Source organism: Oncorhynchus clarkii, chromosome 26 (genome assembly GCF_045791955.1).
Source record: "Oncorhynchus clarkii lewisi isolate Uvic-CL-2024 chromosome 26, UVic_Ocla_1.0, whole genome shotgun sequence".
Lineage (NCBI taxonomy): Eukaryota > Metazoa > Chordata > Actinopteri > Salmoniformes > Salmonidae > Oncorhynchus > Oncorhynchus clarkii.
This window is the reverse complement of record NC_092172.1, coordinates 5,497,089-5,514,982: the sequence shown is the minus strand read 5'-3', so window position 1 is coordinate 5,514,982 and position 17,894 is coordinate 5,497,089. Positions and strand designations below refer to the sequence as shown.

The following is a 17,894-nucleotide window of genomic DNA, read 5'->3' as shown; positions in this document are numbered from 1 at the left end:
GGTGCTGGCTAGCGGAGTAGAACACCTGTTTAGACGAGGTGCTGGCTAGCGGAGTAGAACACCTGTTTAGATGAGGTTCTGGCTAGCGGAGTAGAACAACTGTTTAGACGAGGTGCTGGCTAGCGGAGTAGAACACCTGTTTAGACGAGGTGCTGGCTAGCGGAGTAGAACACCTGTTTAGACGAGGTGCTGGCTAGCGGAGTAGAACACCTGTTTAGACGAGGTTCTGGCTAGCGGAGTAGAACAACTGTTTAGACGAGGTGCTGGCTAGCGGAGTAGAATAACTGTTTAGACGAGGTGCTGGCTAGCGGAGTAGAACACCTGTTTAGACGAGGTTCTGGCTAGCGGAGTAGAACACCTGTTTAGACGAGGTGCTGGCTAGCGGAGTAGAACACCTGTTTAGACGAGGTGCTGGCTAGCGGAGTAGAACAACTGTTTAGACGAGGTGCTGGCTAGCGGAGTAGAACACCTGTTTAGACGAGGTGCTGGCTAGCGGAGTAGAACACCTGTTTAGACGAGGTGCTGGCTAGCGGAGTAGAACACCTGTTTAGACGAGGTGCTGGCTAGCGGAGTAGAACACCTGTTTAGACGAGGTGCTGGCTAGCGGAGTAGAACACCTGTTTAGACGAGGTGCTGGCTAGCGGAGTAGAACACCTGTTTAGACGAGGTGCTGGCTAGCGGAGTAGAACACCTGTTTAGACGAGGTCTGGCTAGCGGAGTAGAACACTAGAAAAAGAAAAGGAGCTCAGATGCAATCATTTAATAACCTAATATCCAACATTTTCGACAGACAAGCTTCCTTCATCACGGTATAATGACAAACACTGCCGGTTACTAGTTTATATAGTGTCAGAGGACACACACGGGTGTCTGCAATCCTGGCCGGGTGTGGCCTGATATCATTGGTTCATTCTTAGATATAAATATATACAAAAAACATAAATGATAGCATACGATCATAGGTACAATTTGGCTACATAAGCCTACAAACATTTACAATAGCAAAATCACAACAATCACAAGAATGGCTTCAGATCAAAGTCAAAGTTGAGACCGAAGGGAGCAAGGGTCTTTAAATTAAAGATTCGGGATAAATATGTTGCTCTGGGATTTGCACTTTTAATTTGCGCTTCTTTTTACCCACATCATTTTTACCACAAGGACAAGTTATAAGACAAATAACTGCCTTAGTGGAGCACGTGATAACACCTTTGATTGGGATCTGTTTTCCTATTTGGGAGTGTTCGAATTATCTACATTTGTGAGTGCCATTGCATTGGAACGCAGCCATTACACTTGCAGTTTCCATCCGGTAGAGGAGCAAATAAAAGTTGTGCAGGGATATTTTTTGGGGGGGAAATCAGAGTTTACCAATTGATCTCTGAGATTTCTGCCCCGCGAGAATACAACCAAGGTAGGGTCCGTAAACACATTACCAATACTGTCATCGGATCTTAGAATGGGCAAATGTTTGTGAACAATTCCCTTAATTCGTTCAGAGCACTTTGAATAGCGGGTACTTAGAACGCAATAATGCTTCTTTTTGCTAGACTGTCCTTGAAAGAGATTTGTCTCGATTTGTTTTGAATTTTCTCAATGGCAGTATTAATCGGACCATTTTTGTACCCTTGAATTTTCTTTGCGTCTCAGTCATATTTCTGTCGGAATCTGATTGTTTTTTGCAAATTCTTTTGATTTGACAGAATTGGCTGTAGGGAAAACTGTTTTTCAAGGGAAGCCCTCAACAAACTGTTACGATCAATAGGTTTCCTGTAAAGATCAGTGTATGAAACATTATCTTCACACAAAATCAGAAGGCCAAGGAAACTGATTGGACTGCATAGCAAATCTCAGGCGACAGACAGGGGATAACACCTATTTCAGCAGAAAGAACCTGTCTAGCGCTGCTGCACAGAAGCTGATTGAACCACAACATACAAAGGCTCGCAGGCTACAGTTTGAAACGCACATTCACACGCACACACACAGGCATGCAGGCACACGCCCTTCCAGATTTCCCATTGGTTACTCACCAGGTTCGCTCTCTGAAATTTCGTTTAATGGGAAAAGCAACTCCTCAACACCAAGAGACCTCACGGGTCAGCCTGGAAATACAAGAGGGAGCTCCTCCCTCTCTCAACCTGGAAAGAAACAGGGAAACAGTGAGCATTACAGCTAAAGATAAATAACATAAAATCATGCTCAGGGATTTGGATGACAAGTAGCACAGAAGTCGATCAAAAGTACCAACAACAACAGGAGTTTGTTTAATCAATCAATCCTAGTATTTGTTATATTGTATATATATATTTTTTTTTTTACAGCGCTTTCAAGTGTGTGCAAGTTTGCCAGAGAACGCCTATCTTTTCGCAAAAGCTTCCCTTTCTGTAGCCTCTCAATCACATGGGCTCCCGAGTGGTGCAGCGGTCTAAGGCACTGCATCTCAGTGCTAGAGGTGTCACTACAGACCCTGGTTCCATTCCAGGCTGTATCACAAGCGGCCATGATTGGGAGTCCCATAGGGCGGCGCACAGCGTTGTCTGGCCCAGCGTCGTCCGGGTTAGGGATTGGCCGGGGTAAGCCATCATGGTAAATAAGATGTATTTCTTAATTGACGTGCCTAGTTAAATAAAAGGTTAAATAAATCAAAAATAAATATGTTGCCCAGACATACAGTGAATGAGAGTTCATTATAGAGTTTGAGAGTGTCTAAGTCACATGGAACTACATTATAAGCGACTGAGAGGGAGGCTGAAAAGAGTGGGGGTATTTTAAGATGGAAGCGAGAGCAAAGAGAGTAAGTAACAGAATAAATGTATTATGTCCTTCGCCCATCCTTCTCTCCTCCTTGCTGTGTTTCCAGATGGCCATCTCCTTCTTAGAGAGAACAGAGGACGTGACCTCTGTCAAAAGCTCCAGAAATGGCTGCCTTTGGGCCCCGGGCCCTGCTGCACTCGGAGTAGACACATACTCACAACTGTCTCCATACTAGACACTGACAGCAGGGGCCTGAAGCATTAAAGGTACACACACGCACACTCACACACGCACGCACGCATGCAATCACACACACACACACACACACACACACACACACACACACACACATGAGGTCTCTGTCTATTCTTCTCATCCTGTTGACTGTTAATAGCTGGTGTGTTGCCATTGTTTGCCTGTTAACAGCAGCCCGGTGTGGTAACAGCCCACTGATGGTGACATGACTGGGACAGATTGGCCCATAATGGAAATGCTGCTGTAAAGCTCTATACGACCAGGGGGAATGGGAGGAAAACCTACTATAACCCAAACAGAGCCACACTGTCTGGGGGAGAGTAGGGGTGAAGTGAGATTAAAGAAGAGGAGGGGAGGGAGGGGTGAAGGGAGAGATGGGCATAGGTAGGGAGGGAAGACCAGTGTCTCTTGACATATTACACAGATAACACACTCAGGGAGATTGTAGAGACAGCACTGCCCTCTAATCAAGCAGTCCAATCATTCAAGTCTGATACTCTGACTCATCATCAATCAAGCAGGGTCTTGGCTGTACATACGGACACAAGTTAATTAGAGGCAAGAATCAGAGAAAAAAGAGAGAGAGAGAAAGAGAGAGAAAAATAGAGAGAGAACAAGGGGAAGACAGGGGCAGAGAGATAAAGAAGAGTAAGAAGCGGGAATAAGAGAATGGGAGAGGGAGAGCAGTGGCTCCAACAAGGCGATTTAAAAAGATGACTTCTTACTGCTAGCAGCAAACACTGAAAAACTGACATTGCTGTTTCGAATGACATTACTTCCTTGTGCGCAAGAGAGCTTGGATGTAGTCACGATAAGTTAACAGGCCAAAGATAAGGATACATTTTCTTTTAAGTTTCCAATATACAAATCCAGAATAAAACCTCTCAAATTGAGATTTATAGTTTGGCCAAGTTTGAGAGCAGTGAGTGAGTTTGGTGTGTAGACCAATTGTGTGTGTTAAGAGTGCGACCCATGTGTCTGTATCCCTCAAAAAATCCCATGCGTGACTAGCCCACACACACACACACACAAGCTAACGCAAAATTGTTGTCTCTTCAGGAACGACCACAGAGATAATGAAGCTAATGTAGAACAGTAATCTCTCTCTACTCCATTACACCCATGTTCCCCAAAGTAGCACAGTGCTACATTAGCTTAGCATAGATCACAGCAGTAGCCATAGCTCCCAAAGCAGCACAACACTAAATTAGCTTAGCATACAGCGCAACAGTAGCAATTTCCCACAGCCACCTCTTTAGCTTAGCACACACCACAGCACATCTCCCACTGACAATGCAGTTAGCGACGCAACAACGACCACACCAGTGTGCTAGCAATCTAGGGTTGCTACATTGGGGCTTCCCAGAATAGGGCTCCACCACATGGTGAGCAGTAAAGCTATTCTGGGAGATACCTGGAGGATTTTCAGAATGAGCTCGGTCCAACTTAGCAACCCTTTAGAACTACAGCTGCATTCAACACATTGTCACCGATCCACCCCACTCTCTGTGGATGCAGCTGGATGTGGTGTCAAGTGTGAATCAATGCTAGCCTCTGAACGCACCCCTAAGGGAACAGCAGCAGACAAAAGGCTAGGGGACACACACAAGCGCAAGTACACATGCACAGACAGACACACGCATATACAAACACACACACTGGCGTGTGATGTCTATGGCGATAATAGGTGAGATTTTCACCAAACTAACAGTCAAGGTATCAGAGTGTGTTAAAAGGGGAGGGTTCACACACACACACACACACACACACACACCCTGACTGAATCCCAGCACCTTGTGCTTCCAGTGTGTGTGTGTGTGTGTGTGTGTGTGTGTGTGTGTTAATCCTATCCAAAAACCTTAGCCCTAACCCGCTGGAATGAATGCCTAAACTTAACAGTTAAATGTTAACTGTTTGTCCATAACATTTCAAAGGGGAGTTCCTGTTGGTCACACAGCAATGTTAACCACATGTGTACACAGGCAAACACTCTATGATGTAAACATGTATTCAAAGCACCTGGGTTTGACATTTACCAGAGAATTAGCTTGAAGTCACCCCCTCCCTCCACTGAGATGGAATTGCATTAGGCTAAAATGTCTTCAAAGACAGCAATCTCACGCACTCACACACAAACAAACACTCAAAGAAGCACACACACAGGCAGGCATAGAATATACAGAGACAAAACAGACACAAAGAAAACAAACACATAGCCTGACGGGCTCTGACTCGTCCACACACAGTCCGCTCGGGGCGCTGAATTTAGAAGCGTCGGCAAAATACAGTCTGCATTATTTATGGATAACATTGATAGTGCGTGTGTGGGTGCTTATATTTGTCCTATTTCAAGTGTACAAGTGTGTGTATTATACTATATATATCATTATATATTATTGTACAAGTGTGTGTATTATACGCGTGTGTGAATTGGAAATGTGTTTTTTTTGCACATCCCAACTCCCCCGGAGACCCTCGGAGAGTGGGTTCACAGGGTCTGCCATTGTCAATGGCGACCCTGGAGCGATTAGGGTTCTAGTGCATTGTTCAAGGGCACTGACAGATTTTTCAGCATAACCTTTCAGCTGCCCATCTGCCATGTTTCCTTCTCCCTGTCCCTATCATTATTTTGTTTCCCCCTTTCTTTCTTTGATCTTTTTAGTGTGCGTCCCAGCACAAGCAATTTACTTTAAGATAGTTGAACTGGCTTCTAATTAAGCTTCCTTTCACCTCCACCAGCGAGTGAGTGAGTTTGTCTGTTCTCTGGAGGCCCTCCCCTGTAACAAGGCAAAGATTCTTTATAACTTAACCAAGATAGACCACAGCACATCGTTTCAAATGGGAACAAATGAGTCATAGTGGGCAGAACAAGCAAGGAGGTGGGCATCACCAAGCACTTGCTAGCGAGATCCTATTGGCGCGTTCTAGCATACATTTGCATATTCCCGTTAGGAAACGCCTACTCTGAAGTGAGAGTGTGCAATAACTCAATTCGCCTTTGCACTCATTCTAAACAACGCAATTAAAAAAAAAAAACTTAGGCAAAGGGTAAAAAAAACAGGGTAAAAGATTCTAGTTTTGGGAACAGAAAACTGTATTAAGATCAAATGTTTCATTGATTGGTGTGGCAGGTAGCCTAGTGGTTAGAGCGCTGGGCCAGTAACCAAAAGGTTGCTGGATCAAATCCCTGCGCTGACAAGGTACAAATCTGTTCTGAACAAGGCAGTTCCCCAGTAGGCCGTCATTGTAAATAAGAATTTGTTCTTAACTGTCGAGTCTGTGACTATCATTGACTGTGAAGACTGTTTTTTATCAAATAAATTCTCTATGTGTAATTATTATTATGTGATTAAACTAATCATGATTAACTAAGAAGTCGGGGAACCACGGGAAAATGTTTATAGAGTCTCTTTTTCCCGAATCGACTCTTCAGATATTTTCATCTTATCGAGTACAGTCTTGTATTAATGTATCATCATTACCTCATCAGTTCTCATTACTGAACGTCGCAAACCCTTGGATATCTGCACAAACCCTAGTTTCCATAATGAGTCAGCGATATACAAATTGGCTTAATTATTTATTTACGAACTAACTAATCAAATCACAGAAATACATAAACAAACAATATAGTTATATGGGTACTAACACAATACATTGATAAGTCACTAGTGGGCTATACCGGTATGATGGCTTGGTAGACAATGGAAAGGGTGGGGACAGATAAAAAGCAGGAAAGACAAAATGGATTCACTACATACAGTTGATAATTATATTCATTGAAATGCTAATCATTTGCACATGAACGGCCGCTCATTCGAAAATAATTGCAATGTATATATTTACGCCCGTATGTTGTCTTCTCTGTTGGAATCGCCGGTCTGTCTGCTGGAGAGTCAGTTCATCAGAGAGTCAATGTCTTTCGTAGTTGTCGCTTTCTCAGCAATTCTGGATAGTGTCTGTCGTAATGGATAGATCAGGCGTACAGATGGTCGTTGCATAGAATAGATGCTTCCCGCGGTTGACGGTATTCTCGTACTAGGTTTACGTAATTTCCAGCTGCAGACCAGTAATTATACGTCTAAGATTTGATCTTATTCTGTAGTGATCGATAGTCTCAGAGTTGAACCATTTCCAGCAGTGTAACACTACACACCCTCTGGTCTCCTGAGCCTATAGAGTTGTGTTATTAACCACTTCAACATGTAGCGGCAGCTCCATATTTTCTGGCCTAATGGCCTATAGAATTGTATCCATTCCAATGTGGGGACCCTGTCCCGGCGTTCTCTGACCTAATGTACATTTTGTAGGAAGCAGTTTGGCAAAATGGCCGATTCCATGGCCTCACGGGGCGTGGCCACTGACTAGTTAAACTTCATATAAAAATACATACAATCATTTAGAAGTCTAACATCACATCTTTTCACAAATAGTTTCATATTTACTCATTCATTTTATCCAACATCTAGATGTAAATCTGATAATTAAAAACACAAAGAAACAGAGATACAGTAATATGGGTCTCCTGCCTTTCATGAGGTCACCAAATGAAACAACTTTGACAGGATTGTTCCTTAAGTGTCCGCGGACCACTCCCATTCTCAAAAATATAAATACTGTTTAAATATTGCAACTTTTGATGTGCAAGGGTCTCTCGGTGTTCCATAGTTTTACATTCCAATCTCAAACACTACAGAGCATAGAGGCAGCATATTTAATGGCCGTCATAAAACAGCAGACTTCCCGCTCTCCCCCTCTACGAGAGAGAGCACGCTGTAGAGCGGACCCGCTGTAACCTGATCCTTCAGATCGTCACAGGAGAGTCATGACATAACTGACTTGCCTAGTTAAACAAAGGTTAATAAATAAACATTGATGAGAACATTTTCAGAATGTTGGACAAAATCCCCCCTTTTCCATCTTCTCCCACTGCCGGCCACTGGGCTTCCTCTCACTACCATCCGCTGAAATATCTGTCTCGTTGTTCTAATGTAATAACCAAGGAACACAGGTAACTTAGTCTGGTTAGAAGTGGGTGAGAAGCCTTATCTGTTCACTGCGAAACCAGACACCCACAACAGCCCCAGTCACGCATGGGCTTACCCTGCTACAGCCATATAAATACAGACCACGTACACAGTGGGTATAGAAGGAACAGAGGCAGAGAAGTGTAGAAGTGGAGGGGTGTACATACCACACACTATCGCTATGACTCAGACCCCTTTATATCCACACATGCATGCAAGTCTTTTAGACCAGGTTGAAGTGCTTATGAAACCAATCACATCATCACTATTAACACTGCCCAGCCGGTTATGGGGCTCTGTTCATAAACATGAACAGATCCCACAGAGCCCCAGGACAGCAACACAATTGGACCCAACCAAATCACGAGAAAACAAAAATATTATTATTTGACATTGGAAAGAATTATTTAAAAAAAAACAGAGCAAACTAGAATGCTATTTGGACCTAAACAGAGAGTACACAGTGGCACCTGACCACTGTGGCTGACCCAAAGTTAAGGAAAGCTTTGACTATGTAAAGACTCAATGAGCATAGCCTTGCTATTGAGAGAGGCTGCCATAGGCAGACCTGGCTCTCAAGAGAAGACAGGCTACAGTATGTGCACACTGCCCACAAAATGAGGTGGAAACTGAGCTGCACTTCCTAACCTCCTGTCAAATGTATGACCATATTAGAGAGACATAATTTATTTCAGATTACACACATAATTTGAAAACAAATCCAATTCTGATACAGTCCCATATATATTACATACCACATTGTGCCATCACAAAAGAAAGATTTGTGACCTTTTGCCACAAGAAAAGGGTGACCAGTGAAGAACAAACACAATCGTAAATGCAACCCATATGTATGTTTATTTATTTTCCCTTTTGTACTTTAACTATTTGCACATCGTTACAACACTGCATTTAGCTATAATATGACATTTGAAAAGTATTCCTATGGGATGTTTGTGGGTGTAATGTACATACTGTACATTTTTTACCTTTATTTAACTAGGCAAGTCAGTCAAGAGCAAATTCTTTTTTATAATGATGGCCTAGGGACAGTGGGTTAACTGCCTTGTTCAGGGGCAGAACGACAGATTTTTACCTACCAGCTCAGGGATTCGAACTAGTGTTGGTTACTGGCCCAACGCTCTAACCACTAGGCTACCTACCGCACCAATATTGTTTAATTCCCTTTTGCTTATTATCTATTTAATTTGCTTTGGCAAAGTAAACATGTGTTTCCCATGCCAGTAAAGCCCTTTGAATTGAATTGAATTGAATAAGGAAAGAGAGAGTTAAAGAGAGAGAGATGAAAGTGCAGGTCTTTAAGTCTTCAGCCTTACCTTGCCTCTCCATTCCATCCTCTGTCTCTCCTCCCCTATCTTCCTGCCCCTCCCTCCCTCTGTGTCACCCTGCCTCCCTTCATATGTCACCCTGCCTATGTTCTCCTCTGTGCTGCTCTCTGCACAGAATGTCAGTCCGAATGGAACTATAGGAACAACCAAACATAAAACCTCAGTCATCACATCCACATCCACACATCCACACACACACACATACATCCACACATACATCCACACACACACACACCCAATCCCATGCAGAAAGCAGCTGCTCCCCCTGACCTTCCTGAAATATTTAATTATTTCTTGTGCCTCAATTTAGCTTGTCACTTTGTCCTTACTCGGCATCCCCTGCCTGGCCCCTGTAGTCAGAGAAGAATTTAGCTGTAGCTGCTCTCTTCAGCCACGCTGCCATCCTTTATGCCACTTTAGGAGAAATGGCATTCAGATCATATTTTGGGTTCACAAGAAAGAGAGAGAGAGAGAGAGAGAGAGAGAAGAGATAAAGAAAGTGAAAGTAGGGACAAAACAAATTATCACAGGGAGGGACAGGGAGAGACAGAGATTAGGGAGGAAGGGAGGGAATCACAAGTAGCCTGGTTGTGAACAGACTTTTCCACACTTATGGGAAAGAGGGGCAGACAAATATTTTGGGGTGTGAGTGGGATGGGGTGAGGTTGGGTGATGGTGCACCAGTGGCGGTCGTTGCTGTTTAAGATGAGGGAGGATGATCATTTCTTTGAGCATGGCCTTATTTCTATTACAGCATGTTGGATGAACGTCATTCATATTCCATTCACCCAACTCAATGTAACATGTATAGGTTGAGACTACTACATGATACTCCCTGTATCACCTCCATCATGAGGTGGCTACAACCTAGCTATGAATTAAAGTTGACAATGTAGGTGTACAGGTCGGTGCACAGGTACCTCCATTCAATACCGCCTTGCACACTCTTGCCTGCATCTACCTGAAAGCAGTTTAGCATCGTGGCAATAAATTAATAAAACCAAAAGATTGCCTTGACTTGGAAGTTCTAATGTTGAATAGTCATAGCCAGCTAGCTAACATAGCATCCCTCTCTATTTGAGTAGTCAGTGGGGAGAACAAGTATTTGATACACTGCCGATTTTGCAGGTTTTCCTACTTACAAAGCATGTAGAGGTCTGTAATTTTTTATCATAGGTACACTTCAACTGTGAGAGACGGAATCTAAAACAAAAATCCCGAAAATCACATTGTATGATTTTTAAGAAATTAATTTGCAAAAGCTTATAAGGTCATACTCAAAAAGATTCAAGGCTGTAATCACTGCCAAAGGTACTTAATTTAAGTACTGAGTAAAGGGTTTGAATTCTTACATAAATGTGATATTTCAGATTTTTTTTTTTACATTTGCAAAAATTTCAAAAAAAGTGTGTAGATTGTGTGTAGATTGGTGATGGGGAAAACAACAATTGTATCCATTTTAGAACAAGGCTGTGAAATAACAAAATGTGGAAAAAGTCAAGGGGTCTGAATACTTTCTGAATGCACTGTAGATGGTCTTCACATACAGAGACATAGGGGCCCTGTTTCTCTCACTCATGTGCTTTTTCCAGTGAGATACATTCAGCATCTTGCGAATTGAAGGGAAATGAATGAAGCACAGAGATTTTTTTTATTGGACCATTTTTTGGGGAAGCCTGGCTTCCCTTGACATCCATGAATGAATACATGCCACTGTTTCTAACTGAGCCCCAAAGTTTCATTTCACCAGTAATCCAAGTTTAAAAGCATTGTCTACATGTGATGTACAATCGTCATGTTTTGAGGCACTTTCAGACAACTGTTTTGAATCCTTAAACCCAGTGTTGTAGACTTGTAGTACTCAAGACTCGGTCAAGACCGAGTACAAATGTATCCAACACCAATGTGCAAATGTATCGGTGTCGGATACAATTGTACTTGGTCTTGACTAGGTCTCGGACAGTGAGGACTTAACAGAGACCAGCCGAGTAAAAAACTAATAATTATCAGCTTCCATTCGGTCAGCTCATAAAACTGCTTTGCCACGCCAAATATATACACTCCTTTCTTGAAACATTAGTATTTTAAGAGCCTTATCTATTATAGACATGTCTGTGCAGTGGAGAACCTATAGGCCTTCAGTGTGTGACAGGTCCATACAGTAGAGAACCTATAGGTCTTCAGTGTGTGATAGGTCCATACAGTAGAGAACCTATAGACCTTCAGTGTGTGACAGGTTGGTACAGTGGTGAACCTATAGGCCTTCAGTGTGTGACAGGTTAGTACAGTGGAGAACCTATAGGTCTTCAGTGTGTGACAGGTTAGTACAGTGGTGAACCTATAGGCCTTCAGTGTGTGTGACAGGTTAGTACAGTGGAGAACCTAGAGGTCTTCAGTGTGTGACAGGTTGGTACAGTGGTGAACCTATAGGCCTTCAGTGTGTGACAGGTCAGTACAGTGGAGAACCTATAGGTTTTCAGTGTGTGGCAGGTCCATACAGTAGAGAACCTGTAGGCCTTCAGTGTGTGACAGGTCCATACAGTAGAGAACCCATAGGCCTTCAGTGTGTGACAGGTCCATACAGTAGAGAACCTATAGGTCTTCAGTTTGTGACAGGTCCATACAGTGGTGAATCTATAGGTATTCAATGTTTGACAGGTCTGTACAGTGGAGAACCTATAGGTCTTCAGTGTGTGACAGGTCAGTACAGTGGAAAACCTAGAGGTCTTCAGTGTGTGACAGGTCAGTACAGTGGTGAACCTATAGGCCTTCAGTTTGTGACAGGTCAGTACAGTGGTGAACCTATAGGCCTTCAGTGTATGGCAGGTCCATACAGTAGAGAACCTATAGGCCTTCAGTGTGATAGGTTAGTACAGTGGTGAACCTATAGGTCTTCAGTGTGTGACAGGTTAGTACAGTGGTGAACCTATAGGTCTTCAGTGTGCGACAGGTTAGTACAGTGGTGAACCTATAGGCCTTCAGTGTGTGACAGGTTTGTGATTCTGAAAGGACAGCGGCCATAATACCAGCGCACTCATGTAGGAGAATGCACTTTTTGTAAAACACAAAGGCCAGTGGTGTAGTGGAGGGTATACACATTTTACTTTCAGTGGGCATTGTGTACACTCACTTCTGAATCCCTACTGATGCGTATCAAAGTAGTGTAGTGGAGGTATACGACTTATCAATTATGTAGTACAATAGAGCAATCATGAACAAAGTAGCCTACACAATGACAAAGCATGTGAAATATATTCAACTGTGTGAAGCACACGTAGCCTAGTTTCAGCAGAATATAACCTGCAGGGAGCAAGACTGTGCAGCTCTGAACTGGTTTTGGCATGGAGCAGCTCACAGAAGAAAGACAGTGGTAGCCGGTAGGGTAGGAAAGACGTTTCAGTTAAAGATTAACCCCCCCACACACATACATTCATACAGTGCCTTGCGAAAGTATTCGGCCCCCTTGAACTTTGCGACCTTTTGCCACATTTCAGGCTTCAAACATAAAGATATAAAACTGTATTTTTTTGTGAAGAATCAACAACAAGTGGGACACAATCATGAAGTGGAACGACATTTATTGGATATTTCAAACTTTTTTAACAAATCAAAAACTGAAAAATTGGGCGTGCAAAATTATTCAGCCCCCTTAAGTTAATACTTTGTAGCGCCACCTTTTGCTGCGATTAAAGCTGTAAGTCGCTTGGGGTATGTCTCTATCAGTTTTGCACATCGAGAGACTGACATTTTTTCCCATTCCTCCTTGCAAAACAGCTCGAGCTCAGTGAGGTTGGATGGAGAGCATTTGTGAACAGCAGTTTTCAGTTCTTTCCACAGATTCTCGATTGGATTCAGGTCTGGACTTTGACTTGGCCATTCTAACACCTGGATATTTTTATTTTTGAACCATTCCATTGTAGATTTTGCTTTATGTTTTGGATCATTGTCTTGTTGGAAGACAAATCTCCGTCCCAGTCTCAGGTCTTTTGCAGACTCCATCAGGTTCTTCCAGAATGGTCCTGTATTTGGCTCCATCCATCTTCCCATCAATTTTAACCATCTTCCCTGTCCCTGCTGAAGAAAAGCAGGCCCAAACCATGATGCTGCCACCACCATGTTTGACAGTGGGGATGGTGTGTTCAGCTGTGTTTCTTTTACGCCAAACATAACGTTTTGCATTGTTGCCAAAAAGTTCAATTTTGGTTTCATCTGACCAGAGCACCTTCTTCCACATGTTTGGTGTGTCTCCCAGGTGGCTTGTGGCAAACTTTAAACAACACTTTTTATGGATATCTTTAAGAAATGGCTTTCTTCTTGCCACTCTTCCATAAAGGCCAGATTTGTGCAATATACAACTGATTGTTGTCCTATGGACAGAGTCTCCCAGCATTTATACGAAGACTTGATTACACACAGGTGGATTGTATTTATCATCATTAGTCATTTAGGTCAACATTGGATCATTCAGAGATCCTCACTGAACTTCTGGAGAGAGTTTGCTGCACTGAAGGTAAAGGGGCTGAATAATTTTGCACGCCCAATTTTTCAGTTTTTGATTTGTTAAAAAAGTTTGAAATATCCAATAAATGTCGTTCCACTTCATGATTGTGTCCCACTTGTTGTTGATTCTTCACAAAAAAATACAGTTTTATATCTTTATGTTTGAAGCCTGAAATGTGGCAAAAGGTCGCAAAGTTCAAGGGGGCCGAATACTTTCGCAAGGTACTGTAAATTGCATTTTTGTCCCCCCAGCCCCCCCCCCCCATTTTATCATTGGAATGTGATACAAAACCAGGCAACGGTGTGCTTTAGGACCATACAAACGCCTCTGGGTGGTCAGGTAGGCTGTTTGGAGTGTTTATCTGGCTGGATAAAAAAAAAATCCCACTTCTAAAACCAAAGTTGTGCACTTTTCTACCAGTAAATGCTAACTACGGCAACAATGGGTATGCAAACCAAATATTGAAAAGATTTAGTCTGGAGTGTTGGTTGCTAGGCTATTTGTGTTGCGCAATTGTCATCATGCACTGTTTGCGTCAGGGGCATACACATGGATGGGGCCTAGGTGGACAAGGCCCACCCACTGGGGAGCCAGGCCCCGACAGGCCCACCCAATCAGATTGATGTGGTTTAAGCATTGTTGTGGCCTTAGACCATCAAATTCTGTATCTTTTTGTATATAAAAAAAGGTCTGATTTTGAGAGTGAAAATCTGAAAATTCTATTGGAAAACAAGATTTTCCACACAGGGTGCCTTTGCTTCGCTGGGCGGGTCATTTGGGAACTTCCAGGCACCACTACACCATCGCATAGTGCTGATGGAAAGACAGCAGTCACACACAGTATGATGTCAAACAATAAGCAGTCCATAAACTCATACATAATAAGCCAGAAGGTCCCAATCATAAGAATCCAAAAACACAACCATTAAGCATTTCCCAATTGAAATGTACAACTATTACCTCCTATTGCGAAAAAAAAAAAAAAATTCACATTTGGCACACAAAGTAATTGGTGACCTAACGTTTAAAGTGGAAGTGACGCCGTTTTAACTACTTTGCAGATACGAAAAAACAGACAATCACAACATCAGTCAAAAAATATCAAATTCCCATTTTATGCTACAAAACCAACTTCATAATAGGTTTAAAAATAGGTAAAACAAAAAAATCCATGACTAATTCCCTGGATACATTATTATGTGGTAAATTGCTGTGTGCCGCTCCAGAAGCCCAGAGTGGCTTGCTTGTGGGTGTGCTGGCAGCATTTAGCAGCACGTTCGATTGTGCATCCAGAATCCAGCATAGTACGTTTGTATGATGTGGTTATTAAATGGGTAAATAGTTTAATCCATTCTCCATTTCAGAAATTTACTCACAGGTAAATAGCACAGTGGCTTGCGAAAGTATTCACCCCCCTTGGCATTTTTCCTATTTTGTTGCCTTACAACCTGGAATTAAAATTGACTTTTGGGGGGGTTGAATCATTTGATTTACACTTGTGAAACAAACAAGAAATTAGACAAGAAAACAGAAAACTTGAGCGTGCATAACTATTCACCTCTCCAAAGTCAATACTGGGATTTTTGCCTATTCTTTAAGGCATAACTGCTCCAACTCCTTCAAGTTGGATGGGTTCCGCTAGTATACAGATTCTCAAATGGATTGAGGTCTGGGCTTTGAATAGGCCATTCCAAGACATTTAAATGTTTCCCTTAAACCACTCGAGTGTTGCTTTAGCAATATGCTTAGGGTCATTGTCCCGCTGGAAGGTGAACCCTCCATCCCAGTCTCAAATCTTTGGAAGACTGAAACGGGTTTCCCTCAAGAATGTCCCTGTATTTAAAGCCATCCATCATTCCTTTAATTCTGACCAGTTTCCCAGTCCCTGCCGAATGAAAACATCCCCACAGCATGATGCTGCCACCACCATGCTTCACTGTGGGGATGGTGTTCTCAGGATGATGTGAGGTGTTGGGTTTAAGGCAGAGATAGCATTTTCCTTGATGGCCAAAAAGCTCAATTTTAGTCTCATCTGACCAGAGTACCTTCTTCCATATGTTTGTGGAGTCTCCCACATGCCTTTTGGTGAACACCAAACGTGTTGCTTATTTTTTGTCTTTAAGCAATGACTTTTTTCTGGCCACTCTTCCAAAAAGCCCAGCTCCGTGGAGGGTACGGCTTAAAGTGGTCCTATGGACAGATACTGCAATCTCCTCTGTAGAGCTTTGCAGCTCCTTCAGGGTTGCCTTTGGTCTCTTTGTTACCTATCTGATTAATGCCCTCCTTGCCTGGTCCGTGAGTTTTGGTGGGCAGCCTTCTCTTGGCAGGTTTGAGGTGGTTCCATATTCTTTTCATTTTTTAATAATGGATTTAATGATGCTATGTGGGATGTTCAAAGTTTCCGATAATCTTTTATAACCCAATCCTGATCTGTACTTCTCCACAACTTTGTCCCTGACCTGTTTGGAGAGCTCCTTGGTCTTCATGGTGCCGCTTGCTTGGTGGTGTCCCTTGCTCAGTGGTGTTGCAGACTCTGGGGCCTTTCAGAACAGGTGTATATATACTGAGATCATGTGACAGATCATGTGACACAGATTGCAACACAGGTGTACGTTATTTAAGTATTTTTTTTTCATTTCACATGAAATCCAAATAAAAATCCATTTATAATCCAGGTTGTAATGCAACAAAATAGGAAAAATGCCAAAGGGGAATTAATACTTTTGCAAGGCACTGTAATATGCTCTAAACTGCATTATTAGCTCACCAGCTACAGTGCAGGCTAACTCAAATGAGCTGCTAATGTAGCTAGCTAGCTGTCTAACAAACTCTACATACTGTACAGCTAGCTAGCTAAGTCGATTCAATATCACCAGCTACCTAACTTCATATTAGCTATCTATATGTGCATTTGTCGGTAGCTAGTTACCAGCCATGGAGAAGGGTGAAAGGATAGCAGCCCCAACTGTCAAAGTGAGAGAGTAGGCTAATCTGGATAGGGCAGGTACTTTTGTGTAGTTCCAGTCCCTAGTAGTGAGGACAGAGATAATAGTAACATAACATTCAGTGCTGTCTACTTTGAGAATAATGAAGTCTGTTTCTTGTGATGTCTTCTGTCCTCGGATACAGAGATCTATGAAAGTCTGTCTGTAGATGAAGAGGTCCCAATGAAGAGCAGTGGTTCTCAGTCCTAGGGACTCAAAGGGTTGAACATTTTTGTTTTTGAACGACACAGCTGATTCAAATGATCAACTCATCATCAAGCTTCAAGCGGTACTTATGTATTCATTTGTGATGCTATTCTTGATATGATCATGCTGTTGTCACATGCTACACGTGCACGAGTGTGCATGCATCTATCCAATGTTATCATGTTTTGTTATAAGAGATATTAAACTTCAGTAATCCACAATGACCTGATGTAAAAGTCTAATAATAAAATTATCTTCCATATTCCTACAGATACCTTGCAACTGGAGATTCCTTCAATTCAATAGCCTATAGTCACTGTGTAGGGTACTGTATGGTTGGGTGACCAGGGCCATCTGGGACTGCCTCCTAGGGGAATTCAGGCATGTGAAAGCTAACTGTGTCCTGAATAAATTCATGAGGTTGGAGGGGATCTGCATCTTGCCACCATGTGCCAGAGAGGTCTGCTGCAGGATGTTTCAAGGATGGGGCCAACATCGCAGCATGGGAGGCAATCCGTGTGTAGGAGATCTTCACCTCCTACTTTAACGAAGATGGTGTTATACCCTGGCAACACCATAGACTACACTATACACGACCAAAGGCTTGTAAAAAAAATTGTGTTTTTCCATTTACTTAGCTATGTCAACTGCAGATATTCAATTCCCAGTTTCTCTCCCTTTGACTTCTATTTCTCAGGTGAGGGTGCTGTTTAGGTAAGGGTGATGTCTGTACAAAAACAAAACAGGCTCTTTAAAGAGTCATCCATATTGGAAAAATATAGAACAATTAGACACCCTATAACCCACACCTACA

The 17,894-nt window shown here is 42.6% G+C and overlaps 1 protein-coding gene across 1 annotated transcript in view; it reads right to left on the bottom strand.

The window, feature by feature from the left end:
* The window catches only part of LOC139385079 (xylosyl- and glucuronyltransferase LARGE2s-like), a 94,828-nt gene that overhangs the window by 55,625 nt on the left and 21,309 nt on the right, over positions 1-17,894 (bottom strand). The window contains exon 2 of the mRNA XM_071130124.1: positions 2,034-2,141. The gene's annotated coding sequence lies outside the window, so the exon portion shown is untranslated. The remainder of the gene's footprint in view (positions 1-2,033; positions 2,142-17,894) is intronic.